Source organism: Tiliqua scincoides, chromosome 3 (genome assembly GCF_035046505.1).
Source record: "Tiliqua scincoides isolate rTilSci1 chromosome 3, rTilSci1.hap2, whole genome shotgun sequence".
Taxonomy (NCBI): domain Eukaryota; kingdom Metazoa; phylum Chordata; class Lepidosauria; order Squamata; family Scincidae; genus Tiliqua; species Tiliqua scincoides.
In genome coordinates, this window is record NC_089823.1 from 204184074 (window position 1) to 204195093 (window position 11020).

The 11020-nt window shown below is 43.9% G+C and overlaps 1 pseudogene; it reads left to right on the forward strand.

The window, feature by feature from the left end:
• Window positions 1-4117: 4117 nt before the first annotated feature.
• On the forward strand, window positions 4118-4236 carry LOC136646215 (5S ribosomal RNA; annotated as a pseudogene).
• Window positions 4237-11020: the final 6784 nt, after the last annotated feature.

An 11020-nucleotide genomic window follows, 5' to 3' on the forward strand; every position in this document is an offset into this window, starting at 1 on the left:
GAAGGGTCCTTGCTGGGGACCATAATTTTTGTCTGCCATTGTGTTTTTCTAGAACGCTCTGGGACAATGCTACTTCCAGGGCATTTTGGGAAAAGGAAATCATAATAGAGCAGATCTCCAGTGCGGCTACTGCCTGCAGTTGTAGCAAAATAGTTTTGAAAAGGAACCACGCTGCTACTGCAGCCATTCTGATAAGCATCCTATTCTTAACAGTACTGTATTTCAAAATGTCCACCCCTGCCTTTGAAAGAGAGGACTTCATACTCTCACTCTGAATTGATTTCATGTTGTTGTAGTGTAGTCAAAATGGGTATATGGAAGAGGTTCCTAAAGTGTGCATTGTGGTACCCTGGGCCACTATGGTAGACTCACAGGGACACCATGGGATGTCCCTCATAGCCCCTCCTCCCAGGTGCCACCATCTTGAGATGGTGTCACCCAAATTTCAATCCATCTTGGATTGTGCAAGATCTCACAAGATGTTTCTTGGATCGCATTAGATTTGGTGCAATCTAAGATAGTGGTGCCAAGCTGATCCAGGAATAAAAGGCTGCAGCTAAGATTGGGAACCACCTGCTGTAAGATATCATCATGAAGCTAATTTAAAATGAGGGCAGGAAATATTGCCCTCTTTCTGAACTGAATGTGTCAAGTAGCCAAGTCATATTGTCTATGTGGTAAGATAGCAGCATTCGGGAATCCTTATAAGTGGTACAGCTGTGTTCCTTATGTTTCTGACCAACTGCTTCAACAGTATCTCTTCATTGCACCTTTGTGAAATCTGAAGTGTATTGTTGAAGCTATATGGGGAGGGAGGGGAGTAAAAAAAACAAAAACCAGTCTGAATTCTTCAAACTGAATTCTACTGCCAGATATTTTTTCCCTTTCTCACAGACAAAAAGTTATTTCAGACTGCTTGTAGGCGTGGGTTGTCTGTGAAAAATGAACAAGTAGATTGCTCTTGAAACAGTCTTGTTTGTTAAGAATTTACTTTTAATCCTTTTTGTTTCTATTCCTTAAAGGAGAATACAGGTATTTCTAAAACAAAGGGAGTTTCATATGATAGAATAGCAGAATCATAAACTTGGAATGGATACCATAGGTTCATCAGACCAACCCTCTCCCTCACAGATGTCTGTCCAATCTTTTCTTGACTCTCCTCGACAAGAAAGGAGGGTCTACATAAGTCTGGGATAAAACAGTTTCAGTAATTCTGTGACTTCATTTGCAAGCAGTGAAGTTCCCCTCTCCCCATTTTTTATGAATGCTTCAGGGAAAGGAAAAGGTGTGCAAAGTTGCCCATTGTTCAGGGACAGGGAATAAGGAACTATAGTTCTGCATTGGTTAGGCACCTGGGCAAATTCATTTTCTTCTAATGATAGCAAGCACTGCCCAGGTATCCAGAGCATTGAAGTTCCAGGTGCCAAGCCAATAGGAGGAGGGACACATGCTCCTTTTTCATCCCTGAGTCCCCCAGTGGAAGTGACTAGAAGGAAAAGTGCAGACAAGCCGCCTAAGAAGGAATCGGGTAACCTGGGGACCTCTGCTATATTTGTGCTGGAACAGGTAAGCCAGGAGGTTTGCGCTGTATCCAGTGCAAGATAGGGCTCCACACTGGCTCAGCCGAAGGTAAGGGGACACTCTTCCCCTTACCCCCGGGTAAGCCACTGCAGCCCCTGTGGGTCTTCTTGGACTTGCACAACCTCCTGAGCTGGCACAAGTCTGAGGAGAGCAGAGCGGCTTGAAGCCACTCAGCGCTGCTCAGGAATGGGGCTTGGGATCTGTCATAAGAACAGGATCCCAGCCCCACCTCCTGCTCCCCGCCAGCCCCCAGGACCGCCCTCCACCCATCCTCCCCCCGCCCCGGAAAGCCTCCCTCTCGGCTCCTCCCTGTCCACACCAGAGCCTTGCATCAGCTGAGCTCAGCTGACACAAGGCTCACCCCACAAACTGCCATGGAGGCTGGATTCAGCCTCTGTGTGCCAGCGCACCTCCGTGTGCTGGCGCAGCTTGCTCTAGAGGAGGCACAAACGTGCTTTTCGGCATGTTTGCAATCCTTCATGGCAGGCACAATCCTAACTGGTAGTTAGGATTGCGCAAGTCCCTTGTGCCAGCCTAGGAGGATTGAGAACATGCCATAAAGCACATTTGTGCCTTCTCAAGAGCAAGCTGCGCCAGCACACAGAGGCTGAATATAGCCTCCGTGGCAGCTTGTGGGATGAGCCTTGTGTCGGCTGAGCTTGGCTGATGGTAGTTAAGATTGTGCTGTAACTAACTAAGGGCACAATCCTAACCAACTTTCCAGCACTGGCATTGCTGTGCCAGTGGGGCATGTGCTGCATCCTGCAGTTGGGGGGCAGTTACAAAGATCTCCTCAAGGTAAGGGAATGTTTGTTCCCCTACCTCGGAGTTGCATTGCCCTTACCTCGGTGCTGGAAAGTTGTTTAGGATTGCACCCTAAATGATAAAAACATTTAGTTTTATTTAGATCACAAAAAAATGTGATCCTAATATTGCGCTGTAACAAACTAAATGATAAAAACAACCATATGGTAATCAAAAATAATCAATGCCACAGGAAGGGGAAATTTAAGCAAAAGCCCATCTAAACAAAAAAAGTTTTCACATCCCATTGAAACACCAGCAAGGAAGGAGCCATTCTGAACTCCAGTGGAGTGACATTCCAGAAACCGGGTGCTACTACTGTGAAGGTTCTGTCATGGGTAACCACCATCCATTCCTCCATTGGAGATGGAACCTGTACCAGAATCTTCCAAGGTGTTCTCAAAGGATGAGCAGATTCATGTGGAATGAAATGGTCCTTCAGGTATCTAGACCTTGAGCTGATAAGGGCTTTACAGCTCATCACCAAACACTTTGAATTGTGCTCAGGAACACATAAACACACCAAATTCCTTATCAGACCGTAGTCAGGTTTGATAATACTGTCCTATTTACATTACAGGGTGACATGGGAAGCCCTTTCACAATCACAAACAGTTATACATACTTTATAAAAGCTATCATTTTCTGGGAAAAGCCAGCTACATTAGAGTCAATGCCAAATTGTATATGAGAGAATCATTAAAAGTAAGCAACCTTGCAGCACAAAATATAAATTCAACCATATGTACAATGAGATACAGATCCTCTGGGAACTGACCCTACTCTAAGAACCTCTTGGGCCATGTTAGATTGATTGAGCAATTGTTCTATAAGACTCTTCCAAAGCTGTAGCTCCTTGAGAAGTAAACAACATCATTTTCCATTTCTGGAGCAGCTTTTTCTAAGCATGCTATCTAAAGAGAGTGTTTAACTTGAAGTATCTGTACGCAAATTCCTGGAGACATCAAAGTACATGGAAGTAATTGGCACATGCCAATTTATGTGAAGCAGATAGGGCTTAACGTGATTTCAGTTGAAACAAAATTTTTAAGTTATATTGATGAGGTTTAACCATGACCCATGCTACTTTGTTGAAACACACCTTACCGGCACATTACGTTGAATGGAAAAGCAGGCCCCCAGACAACAGTGGAGCCATTACCTATAGCCTTTTCTGGATGAGCTGCTGCAAATAATGTAAATGTTTATTAAGCACTTAACAGCCCAGGGTTGTGGGTGCTGTTAGGTATTAAGAGTTTGGCATGAGATCTGTTAATGGATGCAAATCATTCCATTGATTCCATCGGGACTTGGATCAGGTTGTAATAATCCAGACTTAGGCTGCAGCAGTAAGGCCAACCTAAACAGCAGCAAGCACCACATTCCAACATAACTATAAATACAAAATGGCCTGATTCTGTATCCCAAGGGATTGGTGTTTATGGTGGAAACAGGAAATGGAACAATGAACACAATCTGCCCTCATTAATTTGAATTTAGCAAGCAAGGCAGCAGGTTAATAGAAAAAAAAATCCTGATAACTTGGTCTGGGTGATTTCTGTGGAAGAGGTTTGCTGTGGGGAGCCCAAAGTCTACTTCCAATTCATGCACTTCGATGCATTGACCTGGTGTGACAGCTGTTTCTGAAGAGCTACTTTATTCACCATGTTAAAACACATAAGGGAAGAGTGCCGTTGTCTAACTTGGATTACAATCTGAGTTGTAGAATAATGTGTACACAACTGTTACCCTGCACATGCCCAGTCTCATCTGATCTTGGAAGCTAAGCAGGGTCAGGCCTGGTTAGTACTTGGATGGGAGACCGCCTGGGAATACTGGGTGCTGTAGGCTTATACCATAGTCTTTCGAGACTGAAGGTTGCCAACCAAGCGGTGAATGGAAAAGGGTAGGTAAAGAAAACATTTAATTAGTCTTTGGAATTCCTTGCCACAGGATGTGGTGATGGCGTCTGGCCTAGATATCTTTAAAAGGGAACTAGACACAATTCTAGAAGAAAGGTCAATCACATCTTGCAAGCTGTGATGGGTATGTACAACCTGGTTTTAGAAATAGGCTACCTTAGAATGTCAGATGCAAGGGAGTGACAATAGGATGCAGGAATCTTGTTGTCTTGTATGCTCAATCCTGAGCTCTTAGCACCAGTCCACCACCAGCACTGAGTGTCGCAAATGTGCCATAAGGCATGTCGGCAGCACTCAGTACCAGTTCACCGATGGTGCTAGCTCAGTGCTGGCTGGTGCTGAGCTGGCGCTGGTGGACTGTTGCTGCTCCGCCACTCTGCGGTTGCCCAAAAAGCCGGGCAGCAGAGAGATAGGTGGGGGCATGGGTGGAGGTGGGGAGGAGGCAGGGAAAACACGTGCTGGAGGAAGGGAGCTTCTCCGCATTCAGAGCCTCCGTGTCAGGCCTCAGGCTCAACATGGAGGCTCTCGATTCTGTGCCAGCACAAGGGTTATCGTAGAATCGAGTAAACCCATTGTGGGGCTACTTGCCTTACCTGGAAAGGGGATGAAAGCCTCCTTACCCCGAGGAGCTGCCAGCGGCTGCCCTATTGTATATAGGATGCCACGGCAGTCATTTTGGCGTTGTGGCAGTCCTGGCACAACAGGTAGCTCAGGATTGGGCTGCTTGGCATCTGGTAGGCCACTGTGAGATACAGGAAGCTGCACTAGATGGGCCTTTGGCCTGATCCAGTGTTGCTCTTTTTATGTAGGTGTATAAAACCCATCTCATATTTGAGTTAGCATTATGAGCTGCCAGAGTTCATTATAATCCAAGCCTGCCTATTTTGGAACTTTGGTAGGATCTGAATGCCAAAGTAAAGTGCTTGGCATTGCCTGTGTTTGGGTATTATTGGAAAAGCAGACCTGGGTGAACTTTCCTTGGCTTAATTTAGAAGTGAGTTGGCAGTCAGAGAGCACTTTTTTCTTTTTTTTTTAAAGGACTATTATATTAGAATTCTAAATTGGCTCATAATTCTTTGTGCATGCATGGTGACTTTCCAGAACACATGAATGTTTTTGCCATGGACTTTGGTGATTGTATTCCAAATAAATTATGGTAAACTATTCCAACCAATCCAGTTTCCCTACTCACAGGGAAATAAGCAGGTTATTCATGCTACATGCCTTCTGGGCCAGGGTTTAGTCTGGCAAGCTAAACAGTGGACCCCGTTTGGGTGATATGTCTAACAGTCTTTGCACACCATGCAATAAGTGCTCTTGCTTTTATGAAAATCTACGGGGTTTGTTTGTTTTTAGATTTTTTTAATTATGTAAATTGCTGTTAATTATTTTTAATGTTGTATTTTTTTTAAATGATGTAAGCCGCCTTGTGTACCCGTTGGGCAAAAAGGCGGGATACAAATTAATAAAATAATAATAATATTAATAAGTGGCATATGCATGCAATTTGTATGCGTCCTTGCATGCCACTCTGCTTTGCACAATCACATGGGGAGTCCATCCCAAGCACCCCACTCACATGATTATGCAGTAGGAGTGGTCCTTGGGGGGGGGGGACATGTGTACATTATGTGATACAAAAGAGTAGATTTACATATCATCCAAAAACCTCCACAGAAATTTAGTTGTGCTTTGTAATCTTAACCAGGGTTCTGGCAGCAAACTATGGTTGTTGTAATCTTAGAGCCCAATCCTATGCATGCCTACTCAGAAGTAAATCCCCTTATAGTCAATGGAGCTTACTCCCAGGTAAGTGTGGATAGGATTGCAGTCCAGCAGCCTGACCTACAGACTGATTACAGCATCATGCCTTGCCTGGATTCAGTTTTTTTTTTTTTTATGTAGGGAGGGAATTATTTATCCTGATACTTTAAGAGAGAGCTAAGAAGGAGCCTTTGGTATGTCTAAAATCTATTGATTCTCCAGCCTGCCACTCACATTTAAAGAGAACGTTTTCCAAATCAGTGTGCTAGACTCTCTAACCAGAAAAAAGAGATTATTTTCATAAGACAGTTACCATAAACTGAGGAACCCAGGTAAGAGAATAAGGACCTGATCCACTCTTGGCACCAGTGTTTGAGATATGTGGAGTTCTCTCCCTGCTGGAACCCCCCTTTAAAAAGTGTTCTTGCTTATTAAGCAGAAATGCAGTCATCATCCTTTGGTGTTGTTTGAACAAACTGTGGCATGCCACTTTATAAAAGAGCCTGGGGAATATCCAGCAGTTCCAGTGTGCCTTAACGATACAAAAAATTATTGCTATTGATATAATATGTGTGTGGTCTCCTTTTGTTTAATAGAGAGTTTAATGCCTTTAAGCAAAACTGGACCCTTGGGTGCCATTAAGGCCTGCAAGCATGATCTCAAGGGAGTCAACAATTTTCAGAACCAAATTAGGGTGGTTTTTTGTTGGTTTCTGGTCCCTTCCAAGGAAGCAGCCATCTGGATCCCATATGGAATAGGAAATGCTTGCAGCGTTTCGTTTCAGAAATAATGATTTTCTTACTTTCTGAACTATTTTCTTTCTGAACTGTTTCCTGGCTTTCTTTTCCTGGATGTAGCCTTCATCCAGTGCTGGTGCCAGGCTGCTGTGATTACAAGAAAAATGACCCAGTCCTGTCCTTTCTCCTTCCTGCTGGTGCAGCCATGCCGAGAAGGTACACACTGTATCCAATGAAGGGGAATGGAACAGGAGGCTTTGGAGGGGAAAGGAGATTTAAATCCAGTTTCGCCATCATAAATGGCTGTGCATGACAGCCCAATCAGAATATGACTGGGCTGTCCATCAGTTAAAAGGCCCTATCTACATCACTCTATCCCCTAAAGTGCAGGCAATTACCCTGGAAGAGACAGCTAACCTGTTCATACCCCCTTGGGTGAAACCACCTGACTCAGACCTGAGGTTGCCTCTTGGTATCCCAGGTTTCAACACCAAGCCCTGGAAAGGGAGATTAAGGAAGCCAAATTGTTCCACTTTCTCCAAACCAGTCAGATTTTGAGGCAGACATTGCAATCCAAGCCTGAGGGATCAACAAGCCCTGAGCTAGCTGCATAGCAACTTTGCTGCTGGACCCCACCACACGTGGTGGAACAAATAAGGAACTGGTGGTGGTGGGCAGGGAGGGAGAGAAACCGGGCAGGGACTGAAGAAAAATGGGGCAAGGAAGTGGTGGGAAGGAGTGGATTTGGTGGCAATGGTGCACGCCAGATTCTATACCCTCTTTTTAAAACCTCCCCACCCCTTCTCTTTTGACTACAGGTCCACTGAGGAGAGGGAGGCTTATGGGTGGGTATGGGCCCTCCCTATCTGCCCCCCCAGCTTATGGGTGGGTATGGGCCCTCCCTATCTGCCCCCCCATTGGGTATAGCGCATGTCCTTTTGACACTGTTGCATTGGTGGGGGAAGGGCGAAGGATAGGGTTGGGCTCTATATCTCTTTAAGATCACAACTATTTACAAGTATGAGACATTGGTTGATCATTTAAAGAGCTGTATTTCTAGGAAACATTGTTGGCGATGAAGCAGTTGCCGGAATAAATAGTAGTGACTGAATTCTGATGAATTCCTTATAACAAGGAAAAGAAAGACATATGTATGAGAATGTTCATCTAAGGCATTACAATACCAATTTCTATGCTCAGAGCTGGCAGAACTGTGAGAAAAACACAATGATGCATGATGGCTAAGATCCAGAAATCACTTCCACTGACATACAGGAAGTTAACATACCTTGGACCACTTGAACAAGCATGGCAAAAATATGCGTTTTTGTTCCTAACAGAGCCCGCAGGATTTTTCTGAACTTCTGAGTCACATGATAGATTACTTGGTAAACAGGAAGAAATGCTTATACTGTATCAGGTGCAAATACCACATTGAAATCTAGCTGTTTGAAAGACCTGGAAATTTTATCCTAAATATTATTCACAGCTCAAACTTTGGGCTTGATCAGAAATACTTCTTCTTGCCTCTTCTGATAATCCCTACCCATTCACATGGGGATGTAGCAATTGTACAGTTTAGGGACATAAAATCTAACTAGCATGGGCCAAAACCACATTGCACTTTCTGCAATGCCACTTGGCAATTGTAGCAGGGTGGGGGGTGGTGTTGCAGTTTCTAAGCCATGGTGGGAAGCTCTTCTGAAATTCACCTCCCACCTCTAAAACTAAGACTGCTCAGGAATCCAAGAGCATTTTGGGTCTGGACAGGGAACAGCAGCCATGTAAAAAGCCTACAGGGAACAAGAGACTCAACTGAAATAGAGAAGTTGATTTGCCCAACCAAACTCTTCCAGACTGTATGATACTTTACCACTGGTCTCACCTTCCATAGAAAAAAGCAGGAATCTCTCTTCTTGCGTTCTACTCTGTTTCCTGTAAACATGCACCAAATATGAGCATCCTTGGGGTGTGTGATCAGCAGGTGCATCAGTGATCAGGTGCTAGCACACATGGCTAGCTGATATACTGCCATTGTACTCCTTCTTGCATCAGATTGACTGTGAAAAAGGCAGCCATAACACCCAGAGGACTAGATTGTAGCTGCATTGGAAGTAACTACATGTATGTCAGACCGAGCATTGGCTTGCTCCAAACCCTCATAACAGTAGAGGCCAAAGTACACATGTTGGGCTGTTTTCCAATTCTTCCTTCCATGTGATTTTTTTTTTTTTAAATCTGAAGGAGCTATTGGTGGCCGAAGTCAAGTGCCAAAAGCTGGAAGAGGAGGGAGTGGACTGCTTAAACTTGTCCCTTCCTGAACTTATTCTGTCCAGTTTCTCACACACACACACACACACACACACACACACCACCACCATCAACAACGTCTTTGTCAATTTCAAGAAAAGAAATAGAAGACCCTCTCTATGAGGTATTTCCTATTTTGTTTTTGAGTTCACTATTTCCATCCCTAGGGAAGCTAATCTTTGGAAGTGCCCTTCAGTTGTCATTCCTGATTTCCCTGCGTTGTTGCTGTGACCAAATGCTATGAAAACTGCCAGCTTCTGATTTTTTTGCTGCACCCAAATTCTAGCATGTTGGAACAACAATTTCCAGAGAAAGCTCAGGCATGTTTAACATTAGGGTGGAACCAACACATTATGAGGCATCCGAGATTGCTATGTGTCAATGAGAGTCTGCTAAAACTTCCCCACACTCCGATGTCATCACATGGTGTGTTCTTTGAGCGCAGTCAGCACCAGCCCTGGAATACCCTGGAATCATCCAGTCAGCATGATTATGTCAGGGCTTGGCTCATTTCACATATGATAGAGAGTCAGAACCTGGCCAGCTGCTGCTGTGTTATATCATGCCATGTAGGTCTACCCTTATAATAAGCACTTCAGTGAAGAGCTGTGGAAATGAAAATCCTCATTCCCTTCTCCATTTGCTTGCTTCTTCAGTTTTGAGATTGTGTTAGCCTGGGAAGATATTTAGCATAACAACTTAATTAATGAAAAGCAATCATTTTCACTCTTTGGAAACCCCCCCCCCCCAATGTTGTGTAGTCCTTTGGATTCATTTTGACAGGTGCCATACATTCCCTTTCCTGCAAACTATTGGGTGCTTCTGAAGGGTTAATGCTGGCTCCAGTTTCAAGGGGTTTGACCACGAGACAAAGAGTACCTCTTGGTTAGCTTTCAGGCAAGTAACTCTGATCAGAGATTATATTTCTGATTATCCTGTTGATTTAGTTAGAATAAAAGCATCAGTGACATTGCTGATGACCCAGATGTTGGGGGGGGGGGGGAAATACTAGGATTTAGCTATTGGGTCCCTTACCTCCAAATCCCATAATACTACATTAACGCAGAGTCAGAAGATGTGGAATTGGATTTAAATCTACTACTTGAACTCCTCCTGTAATCTCATTTTGCACTTTGAGTGGTGAGAAATAATGGGAATGCATTTGTCATGAAAAGGGACTGTGTGAGCATTTTTCACATTAGAAAGACTTCCAATAAAGTAAAAGGGTTTTAATTGCAGGGGCATCTTCTTTTACAGTCTTTCTCCCTAGTTAATGAAGAGTATTTTGCTAAACAGCATACAGTGCTGTAGCTGGGCGACTTGGAAGATGAAGGACTTTGTTTTCTGGCTAGCAGACTAATGTGTGTCAGATATTATGGATTCACTGATGATTGATGGTCTTGCCTGCAGTGTGCACGCTTACTTTCATTTTCTGTTTGCACATTCAACTGTCCCTTGGAGTTCTTGAGAAGATCAGTGTGACCTGAGACCATGTGGTGCAGTGGTTAGAGCGCTGAGTTTGGGTGTAGGAAATCCAGGTTCACATTTCTTTTTCGGCTATGGAGCTTTTTAGGTGGCTTTGGGCAAACTAATGTCTCTAAACCGAGCCTAAACCATGCAGAAAGGACAGGCCAGAATGCAAATACATACATACATACATACATACATACATACATACATACATACATACATACATATTTATTTATTTATTTAGTTAATTAGTTAATGCTGCAATCCTAACCTCACTTTCCTGGAAGTAAGTCCCATTGAACACAATAGGACTTACTTCTGAGTAAACCTGGTTAAGCTTGTGCACAGAGTTTTCATGCTATCACAGCGTTTCTGAATTTTCAGATCTTTACACAGTTTCCCTGGGATTGTCATCATTCGCATTCTCGAGTT